Genomic DNA, 25,187 nt, shown 5'->3' with positions numbered 1-25,187 from the left:
CGTCATTCCAGTGTGCCAAATAAACTTCCCATCACGGTTCAGTTTCCAAGGCGAGGGCACAGCGTCTTATGCTGCAGTTTCTGACTCCCTACTGGACGTTCAGCTGACCACCTAGACCCTTTCGTGAGTCAACTTTGTGATACACTTTGTGATACGGGGTCGTGATGGTGGTGAAAGGATTAGCAAGTCATGGGTTAGTGAGGCCGGTGTGTACAATGTATCTCCAGAGTACCTGGCTTTCAAGGGAGAGCCTGAAATTTTTCAGGCTACACTGAAAGTCCAGTGGCCGCCTGGGGTAAATTGCATCACGTGCGAGTGCCCTGAAGGCGGGGTCGAATCACTGTATGTTTTGTGTGCTCTGGGTTCGGCAGAAAAGCAGACACGTTTTGCATGAAGGAATGAACAGAACGCTGATAGCTGGCTGTTTCTAAGCTATCCCAACCTAGGTGTTTCTCTGACGAAGCCCTTCGCTGCCCATGATTGCAGCATCTAGCTGCTGCCAGCGGTGCATTGCTCACAACTCCCTGAAGACACAGGAGGCCCTTTTAGTCCGTTTCGGATCCTAGTACAGCCCCGCGACTCAAGAGAGGACCTGATATGCTTCCTAGGGTTCGAGAAACCCAGGGACTAAGGCTGCATGGGGTCTGTCGCATGCCTACCTGGTTCATGAGAAAACCTGAACATTAGCTTAAGGCCAGAGGCGCCGTGTGGTTCTCCCCTTCCCTGAGGACAACTGAAGTAGGAGCACTTACCGAGGAACGGCAACATCCAATCTCCTTCCAGGAAACTCACTTGTCATCACAAAGGCAACTGTGCAACAACACTGTTTCCCAGGGAGAACTGAGCCCGCAGCTCTCTAAATCCCAATGAGGAAAATAAAGTTTCCCTTCAAGCCTTAGTTTCAAAATGGACCGCAGAGCATTCACCCTGTTGTATCCGTCACTCCATGGCACGTCCAAGGTGCGCATAGAACGGAGATACTACATTCGTTTCAACTTGCCGCATCCTAGCATTTTAACAAAAGACGCCCTTCACAGCCCTTCTTTCAGCCTATAGTTGCCCTCAACTGAGCTTCGCTCACAAGGCCCAGAAAGGACGGGCAGTCCGTCGTTTACATCTTGGATCCTAGTGCAGACCCCCGTGTCCTAAGACACCAGAAACGCTTCCTAGATTTAAAGCACCGCTTTGACAAAGGCTGCCGTGAGCTTGCGGCCCGCCTATGTCTGTGATGAGAGACGTAGAACGTTGGCTTGAGGCGAGTCGTCCGGGGTTGTGGGCGTACTCACGAATGATTTTTGAGGGAGGAGGCCGTGGCAGGAATTGAAAGCCAAGTGCTCTTTCGTGGAAGATAACTAGTCCTCCCAAAGACGACTGTGCAGCAAAGAGAAGATGGGCAACAACAGTGTTTACCAGGTAACCCTGAGGCCGCAAACTCTCTACTTTGCAATGAGGAAAATCAACTTCCCAGGAAGACTCAATTCCCAGCAGGACAAAGCAGCATATTACCAAGTCGCATCGGACTCTCTCTTGTACATCCCGTGGACACAGTGGCTCGTGACCCTAGTCACCATTGCCATGCTGGGAGTCCTTACTGTGGTGTAAGGATATCAAGGGGAGGGCTTAGTTAGGCCTAGGTGACGGTACTTCTCTAGACTATCTACCAGTTCTGGAAAACCCTGTAGGTTTTGAAGCCGGACTTAAAGTGTAGTTGCCGCTTGAGGTAGACAGACGTCGTGGAGCAGCTCCCAGGAGCAGTGGTAGGCTAATTGTATTTTCTACTGCAGCTCAGGGTTCCTCCAGAGCGCAGACACCCTTTGCATGAAGGAAGGCATGGAACGTTGATAACTGGGTTGCTTTCAAGCTATCGCAATCCAGGTGTCTAAACAACGAAGCCCTTCACTGCCCATCAGTTGGCATCTAGCTGTTCCCGACGGTAGATGGCTCAAGGCTCCCCGAAGACACAGGCAGTCCTTTCTCAGTACGTTTTGGAACCTAGCGCTGACAAGTGAGTCCAAAAGAGAGCTGATATGCTTCCTAGAGTTCAAGAACCACAGGGACTAAGGCTCTATGCAATCGGTTGTTTCGCTAAGTCTGTCATGAGAACACCTGGACGTTAGCTTGAGGCTAGAGGCCCCATGTGGTGGGCCCATTCCCTGAAGACTACTGAAGGATGACCACCTACCAAGGGATGGCAACCTCCAAGTTTCTTGCCTAGAAACTCACGTCATCACCAGGGCAATTGTGTTACGAAAAGAAGCTGTGCAGCAACAGTGTTTCTTGGGGAGAATTGAGCCCGCGGCTCTGTAAATCCCAATGAGGAAAATAAAGTTTCACTCGCAGCCTTACTTTCAAAAGGGACCACACAGAGCATTCACCCTGCTGTGTCTTTCTCTAGTTTGTACTCCCAAGGTGCGTTAGAAGGGAGATACTTGAGTTGTTTCACTTACCACATGCTAGATGTTTAGCAAAAGAAGGCCTTTACTGCCCTTCTTTTGGCATATGGTTGTCCTCAGCCGAACAGTTCTCTCAGCTCCTAGAAGCGATGGGCGGTCCCTTGTGTACATCTTGGATCCCAGTGCAGACCTGTTAGTCCTAAGACACCAGAAATGCTTCCTACACTTAAAGCACCGCTTTGACAAACGCTGCCTGGAACCTGTTGCCTGCCTATCTATCTGTGTGACGAACAAAACAGTAACTTAGCTTGGAGCCAGTCCTCCTATATTTTTGGCTTACTCACCGACGATTGCTGAGGGATGAGCACTTAGCAGGGACTGAAAGGCCACGTTTGCCTCATGGGGGGCGGGGATATGACTTGTCCTCACAAGGCAATTGTGCAATGAAGAAAAGATAGGCCACTACACTGTTCATCAGGTAACCTTGAGGCCGCGTGTCGTCATTCCAGTGTGCCAAATAAACTTCCCATCACGGTTCAGTTTCCAAGGCGAGGGCACAGCGTCTTATGCTGCAGTTTCTGACTCCCTACTGGACGTTCAGCTGACCACCTAGACCCTTTCGTGAGTCAACTTTGTGATACACTTTGTGATACGGGGTCGTGATGGTGGTGAAAGGATTAGCAAGTCATGGGTTAGTGAGGCCGGTGTGTACAATGTATCTCCAGAGTACCTGGCTTTCAAGGGAGAGCCTGAAATTTTTCAGGCTACACTGAAAGTCCAGTGGCCGCCTGGGGTAAATTGCATCACGTGCGAGTGCCCTGAAGGCGGGGTCGAATCACTGTATGTTTTGTGTGCTCTGGGTTCGGCAGAAAAGCAGACACGTTTTGCATGAAGGAATGAACAGAACGCTGATAGCTGGCTGTTTCTAAGCTATCCCAACCTAGGTGTTTCTCTGACGAAGCCCTTCGCTGCCCATGATTGCGGCATCTAGCTGCTGCCAGCGGTGCATTGCTCACAACTCCCTGAAGACACAGGAGGCCCTTTTAGTCCGTTTCGGATCCTAGTACAGCCCCGCGACTCAAGAGAGGACCTGATATGCTTCCTAGGGTTCGAGAAACCCAGGGACTAAGGCTGCATGGGGTCTGTCGCATGCCTACCTGGTTCATGAGAAAACCTGAACATTAGCTTAAGGCCAGAGGCCCCGTGTGGTTCTCCCCTTCCCTGAGGACAACTGAAGTAGGAGCACTTACCGAGGAACGGCAACATCCAATCTCCTTCCAGGAAACTCACTTGTCATCACAAAGGCAACTGTGCAACAACACTGTTTCCCAGGGAGAACTGAGCCCGCAGCTCTCTAAATCCCAATGAGGAAAATAAAGTTTCCCTTCAAGCCTTAGTTTCAAAATGGACCGCAGAGCATTCACCCTGTTGTATCCGTCACTCCATGGCACGTCCAAGGTGCGCATAGAACGGAGATACTACATTCGTTTCAACTTGCCGCATCCTAGCATTTTAACAAAAGACGCCCTTCACAGCCCTTCTTTCAGCCTATAGTTGCCCTCAACTGAGCTTCGCTCACAAGGCCCAGAAAGGACGGGCAGTCCGTCGTTTACATCTTGGATCCTAGTGCAGACCCCCGTGTCCTAAGACACCAGAAACGCTTCCTAGATTTAAAGCACCGCTTTGACAAAGGCTGCCGTGAGCTTGCGGCCCGCCTATGTCTGTGATGAGAGACGTAGAACGTTGGCTTGAGGCGAGTCGTCCGGGGTTGTGGGCGTACTCACGAATGATTTTTGAGGGAGGAGGCCGTGGCAGGAATTGAAAGCCAAGTGCTCTTTCGTGGAAGATAACTAGTCCTCCCAAAGACGACTGTGCAGCAAAGAGAAGATGGGCAACAACAGTGTTTACCAGGTAACCCTGAGGCCGCAAACTCTCTACTTTGCAATGAGGAAAATCAACTTCCCAGGAAGACTCAATTCCCAGCAGGACAAAGCAGCATATTACCAAGTCGCATCGGACTCTCTCTTGTACATCCCGTGGACACAGTGGCTCGTGACCCTAGTCACCATTGCCATGCTGGGAGTCCTTACTGTGGTGTAAGGATATCAAGGGGAGGGCTTAGTTAGGCCTAGGTGACGGTACTTCTCTAGACTATCTACCAGTTCTGGAAAACCCTGTAGGTTTTGAAGCCGGACTTAAAGTGTAGTTGCCGCTTGAGGTAGACAGACGTCGTGGAGCAGCTCCCAGGAGCAGTGGTAGGCTAATTGTATTTTCTACTGCAGCTCAGGGTTCCTCCAGAGCGCAGACACCCTTTGCATGAAGGAAGGCATGGAACGTTGATAACTGGGTTGCTTTCAAGCTATCGCAATCCAGGGTCTAAACAACGAAGCCCTTCACTGCCCATCAGTTGGCATCTAGCTGTTCCCGATGGTAGATGGCTCAAGGCTCCCCGAAGACACAGGCAGTCCTTTCTCAGTACGTTTTGGAACCTAGCACTGACAAGTGAGTCCAAAAGAGAGCTGATATGCTTCCTAGAGTTCAAGAACCACAGGGACTAAGGCTCTATGCAATCGGTTGTTTCGCTAAGTCTGTCATGAGAACACCTGGACGTTAGCTTGAGGCTAGAGGCCCCATGTGGTGGGCCCATTCCCTGAAGACTACTGAAGGATGACCACCTACCAAGGGATGGCAACCTCCAAGTTTCTTGCCTAGAAACTCACGTCATCACCAGGGCAATTGTGTTACGAAGAGAAGCTGTGCAGCAACAGTGTTTCTTGGGGAGAATTGAGCCCGCGGCTCTGTAAATCCCAATGAGGAAAATAAAGTTTCACTCGCAGCCTTACTTTCAAAAGGGACCACACAGAGCATTCACCCTGCTGTGTCTTTCTCTAGTTTGTACTCCCAAGGTGCGTTAGAAGGGAGATACTTGAGTTGTTTCACTTACCACATGCTAGATGTTTAGCAAAAGAAGGCCTTTACTGCCCTTCTTTTGGCATATGGTTGTCCTCAGCCGAACAGTTCTCTCAGCTCCTAGAAGCGATGGGCGGTCCCTTGTGTACATCTTGGATCCCAGTGCAGACCTGTTAGTCCTAAGACACCAGAAATGCTTCCTACACTTAAAGCACCACTTTGACAAATGCTGCCTGGAACCTGTTGCCTGCCTATCTATCTGTGTGACGAACAAAACAGTAACTTAGCTTGGAGCCAGTCCTCCTATATTTTTGGCTTACTCACCGACGATTGCTGAGGGATGAGCACTTAGCAGGGACTGAAAGGCCACGTTTGCCTCACGGGGGGCGGGGATATGACTTGTCCTCACAAGGCAATTGTGCAATGAAGAAAAGATAGGCCACTACACTGTTCATCAGGTAACCTTGAGGCCGCGTGTCGTCATTCCAGTGTGCCAAATAAACTTCCCATCACGGTTCAGTTTCCAAGGCGAGGGCACAGCGTCTTATGCTGCAGTTTCTGACTCCCTACTGGACGTTCAGCTGACCACCTAGACCCTTTCGTGAGTCAACTTTGTGATACACTTTGTGATACGGGGTCGTGATGGTGGTGAAAGGATTAGCAAGTCATGGGTTAGTGAGGCCGGTGTGTACAATGTATCTCCAGAGTACCTGGCTTTCAAGGGAGAGCCTGAAATTTTTCAGGCTACACTGAAAGTCCAGTGGCCGCCTGGGGTAAATTGCATCACGTGCGAGTGCCCTGAAGGCGGGGTCGAATCACTGTATGTTTTGTGTGCTCTGGGTTCGGCAGAAAAGCAGACACGTTTTGCATGAAGGAATGAACAGAACGCTGATAGCTGGCTGTTTCTAAGCTATCCCAACCTAGGTGTTTCTCTGACGAAGCCCTTCGCTGCCCATGATTGCGGCATCTAGCTGCTGCCAGCGGTGCATTGCTCACAACTCCCTGAAGACACAGGAGGCCCTTTTAGTCCGTTTCGGATCCTAGTACAGCCCCGCGACTCAAGAGAGGACCTGATATGCTTCCTAGGGTTCGAGAAACCCAGGGACTAAGGCTGCATGGGGGCTGTCGCATGCCTACCTGGTTCATGAGAAAACCTGAACATTAGCTTAAGGCCAGAGGCCCCGTGTGGTTCTCCCCTTCCCTGAGGACAACTGAAGTAGGAGCACTTACCGAGGAACGGCAACATCCAATCTCCTTCCAGGAAACTCACTTGTCATCACAAAGGCAACTGTGCAACAACACTGTTTCCCAGGGAGAACTGAGCCCGCAGCTCTCTAAATCCCAATGAGGAAAATAAAGTTTCCCTTCAAGCCTTAGTTTCAAAATGGACCGCAGAGCATTCACCCTGTTGTATCCGTCACTCCATGGCACGTCCAAGGTGCGCATAGAACGGAGATACTACATTCGTTTCAACTTGCCGCATCCTAGCATTTTAACAAAAGACGCCCTTCACAGCCCTTCTTTCAGCCTATAGTTGCCCTCAACTGAGCTTCGCTCACAAGGCCCAGAAAGGACGGGCAGTCCGTCGTTTACATCTTGGATCCTAGTGCAGACCCCCGTGTCCTAAGACACCAGAAACGCTTCCTAGATTTAAAGCAGCGCTTTGACAAAGGCTGCCGTGAGCTTGCGGCCCGCCTATGTCTGTGATGAGAGACGTAGAACGTTGGCTTGAGGCGAGTCGTCCGGGGTTGTGGGCGTACTCACGAATGATTTTTGAGGGAGGAGGCCGTGGCAGGAATTGAAAGCCAAGTGCTCTTTCGTGGAAGATAACTAGTCCTCCCAAAGACGACTGTGCAGCAAAGAGAAGATGGGCAACAACAGTGTTTACCAGGTAACCCTGAGGCCGCAAACTCTCTACTTTGCAATGAGGAAAATCAACTTCCCAGGAAGACTCAATTCCCAGCAGGACAAAGCAGCATATTACCAAGTCGCATCGGACTCTCTCTTGTACATCCCGCGGACACAGTGGCTCGTGACACTAGTCACCATTGCCATGCTGGGAGTCCTTACTGTGGTGTAAGGATATCAAGGGGAGGGCTTAGTTAGGCCTAGGTGACGGTACTTCTCTAGACTATCTACCAGTTCTGGAAAACCCTGTAGGTTTTGAAGCCGGACTTAAAGTGTAGTTGCCGCTTGAGGTAGACAGACGTCGTGGAGCAGCTCCCAGGAGCAGTGGTAGGCTAATTGTATTTTCTACTGCAGCTCAGGGTTCCTCCAGAGCGCAGACACCCTTTGCATGAAGGAAGGCATGGAACGTTGATAACTGGGTTGCTTTCAAGCTATCGCAATCCAGGTGTCTAAACAACGAAGCCCTTCACTGCCCATCAGTTGGCATCTAGCTGTTCCCGACGGTAGATGGCTCAAGGCTCCCCGAAGACACAGGCAGTCCTTTCTCAGTACGTTTTGGAACCTAGCGCTGACAAGTGAGTCCAAAAGAGAGCTGATATGCTTCCTAGAGTTCAAGAACCACAGGGACTAAGGCTCTATGCAATCGGTTGTTTCGCTAAGTCTGTCATGAGAACACCTGGACGTTAGCTTGAGGCTAGAGGCCCCATGTGGTGGGCCCATTCCCTGAAGACTACTGAAGGATGACCACCTACCAAGGGATGGCAACCTCCAAGTTTCTTGCCTAGAAACTCACGTCATCACCAGGGCAATTGTGTTATGAAGAGAAGCTGTGCAGCAACAGTGTTTCTTGGGGAGAATTGAGCCCGCGGCTCTGTAAATCCCAATGAGGAAAATAAAGTTTCACTCGCAGCCTTACTTTCAAAAGGGACCACACAGAGCATTCACCCTGCTGTGTCTTTCTCTAGTTTGTACTCCCAAGGTGCGTTAGAAGGGAGATACTTGAGTTGTTTCACTTACCACATGCTAGATGTTTAGCAAAAGAAGGCCTTTACTGCCCTTCTTTTGGCATATGGTTGTCCTCAGCCGAACAGTTCTCTCAGCTCCTAGAAGCGATGGGCGGTCCCTTGTGTACATCTTGGATCCCAGTGCAGACCTGTTAGTCCTAAGACACCAGAAATGCTTCCTACACTTAAAGCACCGCTTTGACAAACGCTGCCTGGAACCTGTTGCCTGCCTATCTATCTGTGTGACGAACAAAACAGTAACTTAGCTTGGAGCCAGTCCTCCTATATTATTGGCTTACTCACCGACGATTGCTGAGGGATGAGCACTTAGCAGGGACTGAAAGGCCACGTTTGCCTCACGGGGGGCGGGGATATGACTTGTCCTCACAAGGCAATTGTGCAATGAAGAAAAGATAGGCCACTACACTGTTCATCAGGTAACCTTGAGGCCGCGTGTCGTCATTCCAGTGTGCCAAATAAACTTCCCATCACGGTTCAGTTTCCAAGGCGAGGGCACAGCGTCTTATGCTGCAGTTTCTGACTCCCTACTGGACGTTCAGCTGACCACCTAGACCCTTTCGTGAGTCAACTTTGTGATACACTTTGTGATACGGGGTCGTGATGGTGGTGAAAGGATTAGCAAGTCATGGGTTAGTGAGGCCGGTGTGTACAATGTATCTCCAGAGTACCTGGCTTTCAAGGGAGAGCCTGAAATTTTTCAGGCTACACTGAAAGTCCAGTGGCCGCCTGGGGTAAATTGCATCACGTGCGAGTGCCCTGAAGGCGGGGTCGAATCACTGTATGTTTTGTGTGCTCTGGGTTCGGCAGAAAAGCAGACACGTTTTGCATGAAGGAATGAACAGAACGCTGATAGCTGGCTGTTTCTAAGCTATCCCAACCTAGGTGTTTCTCCGACGAAGCCCTTCGCTGCCCATGATTGCGGCATCTAGCTGCTGCCAGCGGTGCATTGCTCACAACTCCCTGAAGACACAGGAGGCCCTTTTAGTCCGTTTCGGATCCTAGTACAGCCCCGCGACTCAAGAGAGGACCTGATATGCTTCCTAGGGTTCGAGAAACCCAGGGACTAAGGCTGCATGGGGTCTGTCGCATGCCTACCTGGTTCATGAGAAAACCTGAACATTAGCTTAAGGCCAGAGGCCCCGTGTGGTTCTCCCCTTCCCTGAGGACAACTGAAGTAGGAGCACTTACCGAGGAACGGCAACATCCAATCTCCTTCCAGGAAACTCACTTGTCATCACAAAGGCAACTGTGCAACAACACTGTTTCCCAGGGAGAACTGAGCCCGCAGCTCTCTAAATCCCAATGAGGAAAATAAAGTTTCCCTTCAAGCCTTAGTTTCAAAATGGACCGCAGAGCATTCACCCTGTTGTATCCATCACTCCATGGCACGTCCAAGGTGCGCATAGAACGGAGATACTACATTCGTTTCAACTTGCCGCATCCTAGCATTTTAACAAAAGACGCCCTTCACAGCCCTTCTTTCAGCCTATAGTTGCCCTCAACTGAGCTTTGCTCACAAGGCCCAGAAAGGACGGGCAGTCCGTCGTTTACATCTTGGATCCTAGTGCAGACCCCCGTGTCCTAAGACACCAGAAACGCTTCCTAGATTTAAAGCAGCGCTTTGACAAAGGCTGCCGTGAGCTTGCGGCCCGCCTATGTCTGTGATGAGAGACGTAGAACGTTGGCTTGAGGCGAGTCGTCCGGGGTTGTGGGCGTACTCACGAATGATTTTTGAGGGAGGAGGCCGTGGCAGGAATTGAAAGCCAAGTGCTCTTTCGTGGAAGATAACTAGTCCTCCCAAAGACGACTGTGCAGCAAAGAGAAGATGGGCAACAACAGTGTTTACCAGGTAACCCTGAGGCCGCAAACTCTCTACTTTGCAATGAGGAAAATCAACTTCCCAGGAAGACTCAATTCCCAGCAGGACAAAGCAGCATATTACCAAGTCGCATCGGACTCTCTCTTGTACATCCCGTGGACACAGTGGCTCGTGACACTAGTCACCATTGCCATGCTGGGAGTCCTTACTGTGGTGTAAGGATATCAAGGGGAGGGCTTAGTTAGGCCTAGGTGACGGTACTTCTCTAGACTATCTACCAGTTCTGGAAAACCCTGTAGGTTTTGAAGCCGGACTTAAAGTGTAGTTGCCGCTTGAGGTAGACAGACGTCGTGGAGCAGCTCCCAGGAGCAGTGGTAGGCTAATTGTATTTTCTACTGCAGCTCAGGGTTCCTCCAGAGCGCAGACACCCTTTGCATGAAGGAAGGCATGGAACGTTGATAACTGGGTTGCTTTCAAGCTATCGCAATCCAGGTGTCTAAACAACGAAGCCCTTCACTGCCCATCAGTTGGCATCTAGCTGTTCCCGACGGTAGATGGCTCAAGGCTCCCCGAAGACACAGGCAGTCCTTTCTCAGTACGTTTTGGAACCTAGCGCTGACAAGTGAGTCCAAAAGAGAGCTGATATGCTTCCTAGAGTTCAAGAACCACAGGGACTAAGGCTCTATGCAATCGGTTGTTTCGCTAAGTCTGTCATGAGAACACCTGGACGTTAGCTTGAGGCTAGAGGCCCCATGTGGTGGGCCCATTCCCTGAAGACTACTGAAGGATGACCACCTACCAAGGGATGGCAACCTCCAAGTTTCTTGCCTAGAAACTCACGTCATCACCAGGGCAATTGTGTTACGAAGAGAAGCTGTGCAGCAACAGTGTTTCTTGGGGAGAATTGAGCCCGCGGCTCTGTAAATCCCAATGAGGAAAATAAAGTTTCACTCGCAGCCTTACTTTCAAAAGGGACCACACAGAGCATTCACCCTGCTGTGTCTTTCTCTAGTTTGTACTCCCAAGGTGCGTTAGAAGGGAGATACTTGAGTTGTTTCACTTACCACATGCTAGATGTTTAGCAAAAGAAGGCCTTTACTGCCCTTCTTTTGGCATATGGTTGTCCTCAGCCGAACAGTTCTCTCAGCTCCTAGAAGCGATGGGCGGTCCCTTGTGTACATCTTGGATCCCAGTGCAGACCTGTTAGTCCTAAGACACCAGAAATGCTTCCTACACTTAAAGCACCGCTTTGACAAACGCTGCCTGGAACCTGTTGCCTGCCTATCTATCTGTGTGACGAACAAAACAGTAACTTAGCTTGGAGCCAGTCCTCCTATATTTTTGGCTTACTCACCGACGATTGCTGAGGGATGAGCACTTAGCAGGGACTGAAAGGCCACGTTTGCCTCACGGGGGGCGGGGATATGACTTGTCCTCACAAGGCAATTGTGCAATGAAGAAAAGATAGGCCACTACACTGTTCATCAGGTAACCTTGAGGCCGCGTGTCGTCATTCCAGTGTGCCAAATAAACTTCCCATCACGGTTCAGTTTCCAAGGCGAGGGCACAGCGTCTTATGCTGCAGTTTCTGACTCCCTACTGGACGTTCAGCTGACCACCTAGACCCTTTCGTGAGTCAACTTTGTGATACACTTTGTGATACGGGGTCGTGATGGTGGTGAAAGGATTAGCAAGTCATGGGTTAGTGAGGCCGGTGTGTACAATGTATCTCCAGAGTACCTGGCTTTCAAGGGAGAGCCTGAAATTTTTCAGGCTACACTGAAAGTCCAGTGGCCGCCTGGGGTAAATTGCATCACGTGCGAGTGCCCTGAAGGCGGGGTCGAATCACTGTATGTTTTGTGTGCTCTGGGTTCGGCAGAAAAGCAGACACGTTTTGCATGAAGGAATGAACAGAACGCTGATAGCTGGCTGTTTCTAAGCTATCCCAACCTAGGTGTTTCTCCGACGAAGCCCTTCGCTGCCCATGATTGCGGCATCTAGCTGCTGCCAGCGGTGCATTGCTCACAACTCCCTGAAGACACAGGAGGCCCTTTTAGTCCGTTTCGGATCCTAGTACAGCCCCGCGACTCAAGAGAGGACCTGATATGCTTCCTAGGGTTCGAGAAACCCAGGGACTAAGGCTGCATGGGGTCTGTCGCATGCCTACCTGGTTCATGAGAAAACCTGAACATTAGCTTAAGGCCAGAGGCCCCGTGTGGTTCTCCCCTTCCCTGAGGACAACTGAAGTAGGAGCACTTACCGAGGAACGGCAACATCCAATCTCCTTCCAGGAAACTCACTTGTCATCACAAAGGCAACTGTGCAACAACACTGTTTCCCAGGGAGAACTGAGCCCGCAGCTCTCTAAATCCCAATGAGGAAAATAAAGTTTCCCTTCAAGCCTTAGTTTCAAAATGGACCGCAGAGCATTCACCCTGTTGTATCCGTCACTCCATGGCACGTCCAAGGTGCGCATAGAACGGAGATACTACATTCGTTTCAACTTGCCGCATCCTAGCATTTTAACAAAAGACGCCCTTCACAGCCCTTCTTTCAGCCTATAGTTGCCCTCAACTGAGCTTCGCTCACAAGGCCCAGAAAGGATGGGCAGTCCGTCGTTTACATCTTGGATCCTAGTGCAGACCCCCGTGTCCTAAGACACCAGAAACGCTTCCTAGATTTAAAGCACCGCTTTGACAAAGGCTGCCGTGAGCTTGCGGCCCGCCTATGTCTGTGATGAGAGACGTAGAACGTTGGCTTGAGGCGAGTCGTCCGGGGTTGTGGGCGTACTCACGAATGATTTTTGAGGGAGGAGGCCGTGGCAGGAATTGAAAGCCAAGTGCTCTTTCGTGGAAGATAACTAGTCCTCCCAAAGACGACTGTGCAGCAAAGAGAAGATGGGCAACAACAGTGTTTACCAGGTAACCCTGAGGCCGCAAACTCTCTACTTTGCAATGAGGAAAATCAACTTCCCAGGAAGACTCAATTCCCAGCAGGACAAAGCAGCATATTACCAAGTCGCATCGGACTCTCTCTTGTACATCCCGTGGACACAGTGGCTCGTGACACTAGTCACCATTGCCATGCTGGGAGTCCTTACTGTGGTGTAAGGATATCAAGGGGAGGGCTTAGTTAGGCCTAGGTGACGGTACTTCTCTAGACTATCTACCAGTTCTGGAAAACCCTGTAGGTTTTGAAGCCGGACTTAAAGTGTAGTTGCCGCTTGAGGTAGACAGACGTCGTGGAGCAGCTCCCAGGAGCAGTGGTAGGCTAATTGTATTTTCTACTGCAGCTCAGGGTTCCTCCAGAGCGCAGACACCCTTTGCATGAAGGAAGGCATGGAACGTTGATAACTGGGTTGCTTTCAAGCTATCGCAATCCAGGTGTCTAAACAACGAAGCCCTTCACTGCCCATCAGTTGGCATCTAGCTGTTCCCGACGGTAGATGGCTCAAGGCTCCCCGAAGACACAGGCAGTCCTTTCTCAGTACGTTTTGGAACCTAGCGCTGACAAGTGAGTCCAAAAGAGAGCTGATATGCTTCCTAGAGTTCAAGAACCACAGGGACTAAGGCTCTATGCAATCGGTTGTTTCGCTAAGTCTGTCATGAGAACACCTGGACGTTAGCTTGAGGCTAGAGGCCCCATGTGGTGGGCCCATTCCCTGAAGACTACTGAAGGATGACCACCTACCAAGGGATGGCAACCTCCAAGTTTCTTGCCTAGAAACTCACGTCATCACCAGGGCAATTGTGTTACGAAGAGAAGCTGTGCAGCAACAGTGTTTCTTGGGGAGAATTGAGCCCGCGGCTCTGTAAATCCCAATGAGGAAAATAAAGTTTCACTCGCAGCCTTACTTTCAAAAGGGACCACACAGAGCATTCACCCTGCTGTGTCTTTCTCTAGTTTGTACTCCCAAGGTGCGTTAGAAGGGAGATACTTGAGTTGTTTCACTTACCACATGCTAGATGTTTAGCAAAAGAAGGCCTTTACTGCCCTTCTTTTGGCATATGGTTGTCCTCAGCCGAACAGTTCTCTCAGCTCCTAGAAGCGATGGGCGGTCCCTTGTGTACATCTTGGATCCCAGTGCAGACCTGTTAGTCCTAAGACACCAGAAATGCTTCCTACACTTAAAGCACCGCTTTGACAAACGCTGCCTGGAACCTGTTGCCTGCCTATCTATCTGTGTGACGAACAAAACAGTAACTTAGCTTGGAGCCAGTCCTCCTATATTTTTGGCTTACTCACCGACGATTGCTGAGGGATGAGCACTTAGCAGGGACTGAAAGGCCACGTTTGCCTCACGGGGGGCGGGGATATGACTTGTCCTCACAAGGCAATTGTGCAATGAAGAAAAGATAGGCCACTACACTGTTCATCAGGTAACCTTGAGGCCGCGTGTCGTCATTCCAGTGTGCCAAATAAACTTCCCATCACGGTTCAGTTTCCAAGGCGAGGGCACAGCGTCTTATGCTGCAGTTTCTGACTCCCTACTGGACGTTCAGCTGACCACCTAGACCCTTTCGTGAGTCAACTTTGTGATACACTTTGTGATACGGGGTCGTGATGGTGGTGAAAGGATTAGCAAGTCATGGGTTAGTGAGGCCGGTGTGTACAATGTATCTCCAGAGTACCTGGCTTTCAAGGGAGAGCCTGAAATTTTTCAGGCTACACTGAAAGTCCAGTGGCCGCCTGGGGTAAATTGCATCACGTGCGAGTGCCCTGAAGGCGGGGTCGAATCACTGTATGTTTTGTGTGCTCTGGGTTCGGCAGAAAAGCAGACACGTTTTGCATGAAGGAATGAACAGAACGCTCATAGCTGGCTGTTTCTAAGCTATCCCAACCTAGGTGTTTCTCCGACGAAGCCCTTCGCTGCCCATGATTGCGGCATCTAGCTGCTGCCAGCGGTGCATTGCTCACAACTCCCTGAAGACACAGGAGGCCCTTTTAGTCCGTTTCGGATCCTAGTACAGCCCCGCGACTCAAGAGAGGACCTGATATGCTTCCTAGGGTTCGAGAAACCCAGGGACTAAGGCTGCATGGGGTCTGTCGCATGCCTACCTGGTTCATGAGAAAACCTGAACATTAGCTTAAGGCCAGAGGCCCCGTGTGGTTCTCCCCTTCCCTGAGGACAACTGAAGTAGGAGCACTTACCGAGGAACGGCAACATCCAATCTCCTTCCAGGAAACTCACTTGTCATCACAAAGGCAACTGTGCAACAACACTGTTTCCCAGGGAGAACTGAGCCCGCAGCTCTCTAAATCCCAATGAGGAAAATAAAGTTTCCCTTCAAGCCTTAGTTTCAAAATGGACCGCAGAGCATTCACCCTGTTGTATCCGTCACTCCATGGCACGTCCAAGGTGCGCATAGAACGGAGATACTACATTCGTTTCAACTTGCCGCATCCTAGCATTTTAACAAAAGACGCCCTTCACAGCCCTTCTTTCAGCCTATAGTTGCCCTCAACTGAGCTTCGCTCACAAGGCCCAGAAAGGACGGGCAGTCCGTCGTTTACATCTTGGATCCTAGTGCAGACCCCCGTGTCCTAAGACACCAGAAACGCTTCCTAGATTTAAAGCACCGCTTTGACAAAGGCTGCCGTGAGCTTGCGGCCCGCCTATGTCTGTGATGAGAGACGTAGAACGTTGGCTTGAGGCGAGTCGTCCGGGGTTGTGGGCGTACTCACGAATGATTTTTGAGGGAGGAGGCCGTGGCAGGAATTGAAAGCCAAGTGCTCTTTCGTGGAAGATAACTAGTCCTCCCAAAGACGACTGTGCAGCAAAGAGAAGATGGGCAACAACAGTGTTTACCAGGTAACCCTGAGGCCGCAAACTCTCTACTTTGCAATGAGGAAAATCAACTTCCCAGGAAGACTCAATTCCCAGCAGGACAAAGCAGCATATTACCAAGTCTCATCGGACTCTCTCTTGCACATCCCGTGGACACAGTGGCTCGTGACCCTAGTCACCATTGCCATGCTGGGAGTCCTTACTGTGGTGTAAGGATATCAAGGGGAGGGCTTAGTTAGGCCTAGGTGACGGTACTTCTCTAGACTATCTACCAGTTCTGGAAAACCCTGTAGGTTTTGAAGCCGGACTTAAAGTGTAGTTTCCGCTTGAGGTAGACAGACGTCGTGGAGCAGCTCCCAGGAGCAGTGGTAGGCTAATTGTATTTTCTACTGCAGCTCAGGGTTCCTCCAGAGCGCAGACACCCTTTGCATGAAGGAAGGCATGGAACGTTGATAACTGGGTTGCTTTCAAGCTATCGCAATCCAGGTGTCTAAACAACGAAGCCCTTCACTGCCCATCAGTTGGCATCTAGCTGTTCCCGACGGTAGATGGCTCAAGGCTCCCCGAAGACACAGGCAGTCCTTTCTCAGTACGTTTTGGAACCTAGCGCTGACAAGTGAGTCCAAAAGAGAGCTGATATGCTTCCTAGAGTTCAAGAACCACAGGGACTAAGGCTCTATGCAATCGGTTGTTTCGCTAAGTCTGTCATGAGAACACCTGGACGTTAGCTTGAGGCTAGAGGCCCCATGTGGTGGGCCCATTCCCTGAAGACTACTGAAGGATGACCACCTACCAAGGGATGGCAACCTCCAAGTTTCTTGCCTAGAAACTCACGTCATCACCAGGGCAATTGTGTTACGAAGAGAAGCTGTGCAGCAACAGTGTTTCTTGGGGAGAATTGAGCCCGCGGCTCTGTAAATCCCAATGAGGAAAATAAAGTTTCACTCGCAGCCTTACTTTCAAAAGGGACCACACAGAGCATTCACCCTGCTGTGTCTTTCTCTAGTTTGTACTCCCAAGGTGCGTTAGAAGGGAGATACTTGAGTTGTTTCACTTACCACATGCTAGATGTTTAGCAAAAGAAGGCCTTTACTGCCCTTCTTTTGGCATATGGTTGTCCTCAGCCGAACAGTTCTCTCAGCTCCTAGAAGCGATGGGCGGTCCCTTGTGTACATCTTGGATCCCAGTGCAGACCTGTTAGTCCTAAGACACCAGAAATGCTTCCTACACTTAAAGCACCGCTTTGACAAACGTTGCCTGGAACCTGTTGCCTGCCTATCTATCTGTGTGACGAACAAAACAGTAACTTAGCTTGGAGCCAGTCCTCCTATATTTTTGGCTTACTCACCGACGATTGCTGAGGGATGAGCACTTAGCAGGGACTGAAAGGCCACGTTTGCCTCACGGGGGGCGGGGATATGACTTGTCCTCACAAGGCAATTGTGCAATGAAGAAAAGATAGGCCACTACACTGTTCATCAGGTAACCTTGAGGCCGCGTGTCGTCATTCCAGTGTGCCAAATAAACTTCCCATCACGGTTCAGTTTCCAAGGCGAGGGCACAGCGTCTTATGCTGCAGTTTCTGACTCCCTACTGGACGTTCAGCTGACCACCTAGACCCTTTCGTGAGTCAACTTTGTGATACACTTTGTGATACGGGGTCGTGATGGTGGTGAAAGGATTAGCAAGTCATGGGTTAGTGAGGCCGGTGTGTACAATGTATCTCCAGAGTACCTGGCTTTCAAGGGAGAGCCTGAAATTTTTCAGGCTACACTGAAAGTCCAGTGGCCGCCTGGGGTAAATTGCATCACGTGCGAGTGCCCTGAAGGCGGGGTCGAATCACTGTATGTTTTGTGTGCTCTGGGTTCGGCAGAAAAGCAGACACGTTTTGCATGAAGGAATGAACAGAACGCTGATAGCTGGCTGTTTCTAAGCTATCCCAACCTAGGTGTTTCTCCGACGAAGCCCTTCGCTGCCCATGATTGCGGCATCTAGCTGCTGCCAGCGGTGCATTGCTCACAACTCCCTGAAGACACAGGAGGCCCTTTTAGTCCGTTTCGGATCCTAGTACAGCCCCGCGACTCAAGAGAGGACCTGATATGCTTCCTAGGGTTCGAGAAACCCAGGGACTAAGGTTGCATGGGGTCTGTCGCATGCCTACCTGGTTCATGAGAAAACCTGAACATTAGCTTAAGGCCAGAGGCCCCGTGTGGTTCTCCCCTTCCCTGAGGACAACTGAAGTAGGAGCACTTACCGAGGAATGGCAACATCCAATCTCCTTCCAGGAAACTCACTTGTCATCACAAAGGCAACTGTGCAACAACACTGTTTCCCAGGGAGAACTGAGCCCGCAGCTCTCTAAATCCCAATGAGGAAAATAAAGTTTCCCTTCAAGCCTTAGTTTCAAAATGGACCGCAGAGCATTCACCCTGTTGTATCCGTCACTCCATGGCACGTCCAAGGTGCGCATAGAACGGAGATACTACATTCGTTTCAACTTGCCGCATCCTAGCATTTTAACAAAAGACGCCCTTCACAGCCCTTCTTTCAGCCTATAGTTGCCCTCAACTGAGCTTCGCTCACAAGGCCCAGAAAGGACGGGCAGTCCGTCGTTTACATCTTGGATCCTAGTGCAGACCCCTGTGTCCTAAGACACCAGAAACGCTTCCTAGATTTAAAGCACCGCTTTGACAAAGGCTGCCGTGAGCTTGCGGCCCGCCTATGTCTGTGATGAGAGACGTAGAACGTTGGCTTGAGGCGAGTCGTCCGGGGTTGTGGGCGTACTCACGAATGATTTTTGAGGGAGGAGGCCGTGGCAGGAATTGAAAGCCAAGTGCTCTTTCGTGGAAGATAACTAGTCCTCCCAAAGACGACTGTGCAGCAAAGAGAAGATGGGCAACAACAGTGTTTACCAGGTAACCCTGAGGCCGCAAACTCTCTACTTTGCAATGAGGAAAATCAACTTCCCAGGAAGACTCAATTCCCAGCAGGACAAAGCAGCATATTACCAAGTCGCATCGGACTCTCTCTTGTACATCCCGTGGACACAGTGGCTCGTGACCCTAGTCACCATTGCCATGCTGGGAGTCCTTACTGTGGTGTAAGGATATCAAGGGGAGGGCTTAGTTAGGCCTAGGTGACGGTACTTCTCTAGACTATCTACCAGTTCTGGAAAACCCTGTAGGTTTTGAAGCCGGACTTAAAGTGTAGTTGCCGCTTGAGGTAGACAGACGTCGTGGAGCAGCTCCCAGGAGCAGTGGTAGGCTAATTGTATTTTCTACTGCAGCTCAGGGTTCCTCCAGAGCGCAGACACCCTTTGCATGAAGGAAGGCATGGAACGTTGATAACTGGGTTGCTTTCAAGCTATCGCAATCCAGGTGTCTAAACAACGAAGCCCTTCACTGCCCATCAGTTGGCATCTAGCTGTTCCCGACGGTAGATGGCTCAAGGCTCCCCGAAGACACAGGCAGTCCTTTCTCAGTACGTTTTGGAACCTAGCGCTGACAAGTGAGTCCAAAAGAGAGCTGATATGCTTCCTAGAGTTCAAGAACCACAGGGACTAAGGCTCTATGCAATCGGTTGTTTCGCTAAGTCTGTCATGAGAACACCTGGACGTTAGCTTGAGGCTAGAGGCCCCATGTGGTGGGCCCATTCCCTGAAGACTACTGAAGGATGACCACCTACCAAGGGATGGCAACCTCCAAGTTTCTTGCCTAGAAACTCACGTCATCACCAGGGCAATTGTGTTACGAAGAGAAGCTGTGCAGCAACAGTGTTTCTTGGGGAGAATTGAGCCCGCGGCTCTGTAAATCCCAATGAGGAAAATAAAGTTTCACTCGCAGCCTTACTTTCAAAAGGGACCACACAGAGCATTCACCCTGCTGTGTCTTTCTCTAGTTTGTACTCCCAAGGTGCGTTAGAAGGGAGATACTTGAGTTGTTTCACTTACCACATGCTAGATGTTTAGCAAAAGAAGGCCTTTACTGCCCTTCTTTTGGCATATGGTTGTCCTCAGCCGAACAGTTCTCTCAGCTCCTAGAAGCGATGGGCGGTCCCTTGTGTACATCTTGGATCCCAGTGCAGACCTGTTAGTCCTAAGACACCAGAAATGCTTCCTACACTTAAAGCACCGCTTTGACAAACGCTGCCTGGAACCTGTTGCCTGCCTATCTATCTGTGTGACGAACAAAACAGTAACTTAGCTTGGAGCCAGTCCTCCTATATGTTTGGCTTACTCACCGACGATTGCTGAGGGATGAGCACTTAGCAGGGACTGAAAGGCCACGTTTGCCTCACGGGGGGCGGGGATATGACTTGTCCTCACAAGGCAATTGTGCAATGAAGAAAAGATAGGCCACTACACTGTTCATCAGGTAATCTTGAGGCCGCGTGTCGTCATTCCAGTGTGCCAAATAAACTTCCCATCACGGTTCAGTTTCCAAGGCGAGGGCACAGCGTCTTATGCTGCAGTTTCTGACTCCCTACTGGACGTTCAGCTGACCACCTAGACCCTTTCGTGAGTCAACTTTGTGATACACTTTGTGATACGGGGTCGTGATGGTGGTGAAAGGATTAGCAAGTCATGGGTTAGTGAGGCCGGTGTGTACAATGTATCTCCAGAGTACCTGGCTTTCAAGGGAGAGCCTGAAATTTTTCAGGCTACACTGAATGTCCAGTGGCCGCCTGGGGTAAATTGCATCACGTGCGAGTGCCCTGAAGGCGGGGTCGAATCACTGTATGTTTTGTGTGCTCTGGGTTCGGCAGAAAAGCAGACACGTTTTGCATGAAGGAATGAACAGAACGCTGATAGCTGGCTGTTTCTAAGCTATCCCAACCTAGGTGTTTCTCCGACGAAGCCCTTCACTGCCCATGACTCGGCATCTAGCTGCTGCCAGCGGTGCATTACTCACAACTCCCTGAAGACACAGGAGGCTCTTTTAGTCCGATTCGGATCCTATTGCAGACCGGCGACTCAAGAGAGACCTGATACGCTTCCTAGGATTCAAGAAACACAGGGACTAAGGCTGCATGGGGTCTGTTGCATGCCTACCTCGTTCATGAGAAAACCTGAACATTAGCTTAAGGCCAGAGGCCCCGTGTGGTTCTCCCCTTCCCTGAGGACAACTGAAGTAGGAGCACTTACCGAGGAACGGCAACATCCAATCTCCTTCCAGGAAACTCACTTGTCATCACAAAGGCAACTGTGCAACAACACTGTTTCCCAGGGAGAACTGAGCCCGCAACTCTCTAAATCCCAATGAGGAAAATAAAGTTTCCCTTCAAGCCTTAGTTTCAAAATGGACCGCAGAGCATTCACCCTGTTGTATCCGTCACTCCATGGCACGTCCAAGGTGCGCATAGAACGGAGATACTACATTCGTTTCAACTTGCCGCATCCTAGCATTTTAACAAAAGACGCCCTTCACAGCCCTTCTTTCAGCCTATAGTTGCCCTCAACTGAGCTTCGCTCACAAGGCCCAGAAAGGACGGGCAGTCCGTCGTTTACATCTTGGATCCTAGTGCAGACCCCCGTGTCCTAAGACACCAGAAACGCTTCCTAGATTTAAAGCACCGCTTTGACAAAGGCTGCCGTGAGCTTGCGGCCCGCCTATGTCTGTGATGAGAGACGTAGAACGTTGGCTTGAGGCGAGTCGTCCGGGGTTGTGGGCGTACTCACGAATGATTTTTGAGGGAGGAGGCCGTGGCAGGAATTGAAAGCCAAGTGCTCTTTCGTGGAAGATAACTAGTCCTCCCAAAGACGACTGTGCAGCAAAGAGAAGATGGGCAACAACAGTGTTTACCAGGTAACCCTGAGGCCGCAAACTCTCTACTTTGCAATGAGGAAAATCAACTTCCCAGGAAGACTCAATTCCCAGCAGGACAAAGCAGCATATTACCAAGTCGCATCGGACTCTCTCTTGTACATCCCGTGGACACAGTGGCTCGTGACAGTAGTCACCATTGCCATGCTGGGAGTCCTTACTGTGGTGTAAGCATATCAAGGGGAGGGCTTAGTTAGGCCTAGGTGACGGTACTTCTCTAGACTATCTACCAGTTCTGGAAAACCCTGTAGGTTTTGAAGCCGGACTTAAAGTGTAGTTGCCGCTTGAGGTAGACAGACGTCGTGGAGCAGCTCCCAGGAGCAGTGGTAAGCTAATTGTATTTTCTACTGCAGCTCAGGGTTCCTCCAGAGCGCAGACACCCTTTGCATGAAGGAAGGCATGGAACGTTGATAACTGGGTTGCTTTCAAGCTATCGCAATCCAGGTGTCTAAACAACGAAGCCCTTCACTGCCCATCAGTTGGCATCTAGCTGTTCCCGACGGTAGATGGCTCAAGGCTCCCCGAAGACACAGGCAGTCCTTTCTCAGTACGTTTTGGAACCTAGCGCTGACAAGTGAGTCCAAAAGAGAGCTGATATGCTTCCTAGAGTTCAAGAACCACAGGGACTAAGGCTCTATGCAATCGGTTGTTTCGCTAAGTCTGTCATGAGAACACCTGGACGTTAGCTTGAGGCTAGAGGCCCCATGTGGTGGGCCCATTCCCTGAAGACTACTGAAGGATGACCACCTACCAAGGGATGGCAACCTCCAAGTTTCTTGCCTAGAAACTCACGTCATCACCAGGGCAATTGTGTTACGAAGAGAAGCTGTGCAGCAACAGTGTTTCTTGGGGAGAATTGAGCCCGCGGCTCTGTAAATCCCAATGAGGAAAATAAAGTTTCACTCGCAGCCTTACTTTCAAAAGGGACCACACAGAGCATTCACCCTGCTGTGTCTTTCTCTAGTTTGTACTCCCAAGGTGCGTTAGAAGGGAGATACTTGAGTTGTTTCACTTACCACATGCTAGATGTTTAGCAAAAGAAGGCCTTTACTGCCCTTCTTTTGGCATATGGTTGTCCTCAGCCGAACAGTTCTCTCAGCTCCTAGAAGCGATGGGCGGTCCCTTGTGTACATCTTGGATCCCAGTGCAGACCTGTTAGTCCTAAGACACCAGAAATGCTTCCTACACTTAAAGCACCGCTTTGACAAACGCTGCCTGGAACCTGTTGCCTGCCTATCTATCTGTGTGACGAACAAAACAGTAACTTAGCTTGGAGCCAGTCCTCCTATATTTTTGGCTTACTCACCGACGATTGCTGAGGGATGAACACTTAGCAGGGACTGAAAGGCCACGTTTGCCTCATGGGGGGCGGGGATATGACTTGTCCTCACAAGGCAATTGTGCAATGAAGAAAAGATAGGCCACTACACTGTTCATCAGGTAACCTTGAGGCCGCGTGTCATCATTCCAGTGTGCCAAATAAACTTCCCATCACGGTTCAGTTTCCAAGGTGAGGGCACAGCGTCTTATGCTGCAGTTTCTGACTCCCTACTGGACGTTCAGCTGACCACCTAGACCCTTTCGTGAGTCAACTTTGTGATACACTTTGTGATACGGGGTCGTGATGGTGGTGAAAGGATTAGCAAGTCATGGGTTAGTGAGGCCGGTGTGTACAATGTATCTCCAGAGTACCTGGCTTTCAAGGGAGAGCCTGAAATTTTTCAGGCTACACTGAAAGTCCAGTGGCCGCCTGGGGTAAATTGCATCACGTGCGAGTGCCCTGAAGGCGGGGTCGAATCACTGTATGTTTTGTGTGCTCTGGGTTCGGCAGAAAAGCAGACACGTTTTGCATGAAGGAATGAACAGAACGCTGATAGCTGGCTGTTTCTAAGCTATCCCAACCTAGGTGTTTCTCTGACGAAGCCCTTCGCTGCCCATGATTGCGGCATCTAGCTGCTGCCAGCGGTGCATTGCTCACAACTCCCTGAAGACACAGGAGGCCCTTTTAGTCCGTTTCGGATCCTAGTACAGCCCCGCGACTCAAGAGAGGACCTGATATGCTTCCTAGGGTTCGAGAAACCCAGGGACTAAGGCTGCATGGGGTCTGTCGCATGCCTACCTGGTTCATGAGAAAACCTGAACATTAGCTTAAGGCCAGAGGCGCCGTGTGGTTCTCCCCTTCCCTGAGGACAACTGAAGTAGGAGCACTTACCGAGGAACGGCAACATCCAATCTCCTTCCAGGAAACTCACTTGTCATCACAAAGGCAACTGTGCAACAACACTGTTTCCCAGGGAGAACTGAGCCCGCAGCTCTCTAAATCCCAATGAGGAAAATAAAGTTTCCCTTCAAGCCTTAGTTTCAAAATGGACCGCAGAGCATTCACCCTGTTGTATCCGTCACTCCATGGCACGTCCAAGGTGCGCATAGAACGGAGATACTACATTCGTTTCAACTTGCCGCATCCTAGCATTTTAACAAAAGACGCCCTTCACAGCCCTTCTTTCAGCCTATAGTTGCCCTCAACTGAGCTTCGCTCACAAGGCCCAGAAAGGACGGGCAGTCCGTCGTTTACATCTTGGATCCTAGTGCAGACCCCCGTGTCCTAAGACACCAGAAACGCTTCCTAGATTTAAAGCACCGCTTTGACAAAGGCTGCCGTGAGCTTGCGGCCCGCCTATGTCTGTGATGAGAGACGTAGAACGTTGGCTTGAGGCGAGTCGTCCGGGGTTGTGGGCGTACTCACGAATGATTTTTGAGGGAGGAGGCCGTGGCAGGAATTGAAAGCCAAGTGCTCTTTCGTGGAAGATAACTAGTCCTCCCAAAGACGACTGTGCAGCAAAGAGAAGATGGGCAACAACAGTGTTTACCAGGTAACCCTGAGGCCGCAAACTCTCTACTTTGCAATGAGGAAAATCAACTTCCCAGGAAGACTCAATTCCCAGCAGGACAAAGCAGCATATTACCAAGTCGCATCGGACTCTCTTGTACATCCCGTGGACACAGTGGCTCGTGACACTAGTCACCATTGCCATGCTGGGAGTCCTTACTGTGGTGTAAGGATATCAAGGGGAGGGCTTAGTTAGGCCTAGGTGACGGTACTTCTCTAGACTATCTACCAGTTCTGGAAAACCCTGTAGGTTTTGAAGCCGGACTTAAAGTGTAGTTGCCGCTTGAGGTAGACAGACGTCGTGGAGCAGCTCCCAGGAGCAGTGGTAGGCTAATTGTATTTTCTACTGCAGCTCAGGGTTCCTCCAGAGCGCAGACACCCTTTGCATGAAGGAAGGCATGGAACGTTGATAACTGGGTTGCTTTCAAGCTATCGCAATCCAGGTGTCTAAACAACGAAGCCCTTCACTGCCCATCAGTTGGCATCTAGCTGTTCCCGACGGTAGATGGCTCAAGGCTCCCCGAAGACACAGGCAGTCCTTTCTCAGTACGTTTTGGAACCTAGCGCTGACAAGTGAGTCCAAAAGAGAGCTGATATGCTTCCTAGAGTTCAAGAACCACAGGGACTAAGGC

The 25,187-nt window shown here is 50.4% G+C and overlaps 1 long non-coding RNA gene across 1 annotated transcript in view; it reads left to right on the top strand.

The window, feature by feature from the left end:
- LOC125965583 (uncharacterized) overlaps window positions 1–25,187 on the top strand; it is a 540,823-nt gene that overhangs the window by 301,955 nt on the left and 213,681 nt on the right. Inside the window, exon 2 of the long non-coding RNA XR_007479638.1 lies at window positions 16,137–16,174. This is a non-coding gene — a long non-coding RNA (uncharacterized LOC125965583). The remainder of the gene's footprint in view (window positions 1–16,136; window positions 16,175–25,187) is intronic.

Source organism: Orcinus orca, chromosome 10 (assembly GCF_937001465.1).
Source record: "Orcinus orca chromosome 10, mOrcOrc1.1, whole genome shotgun sequence".
Lineage (NCBI taxonomy): Eukaryota > Metazoa > Chordata > Mammalia > Artiodactyla > Delphinidae > Orcinus > Orcinus orca.
Note: the sequence above shows the minus strand (reverse complement) of the source record. Positions and strands in the feature narration are given on the sequence as shown.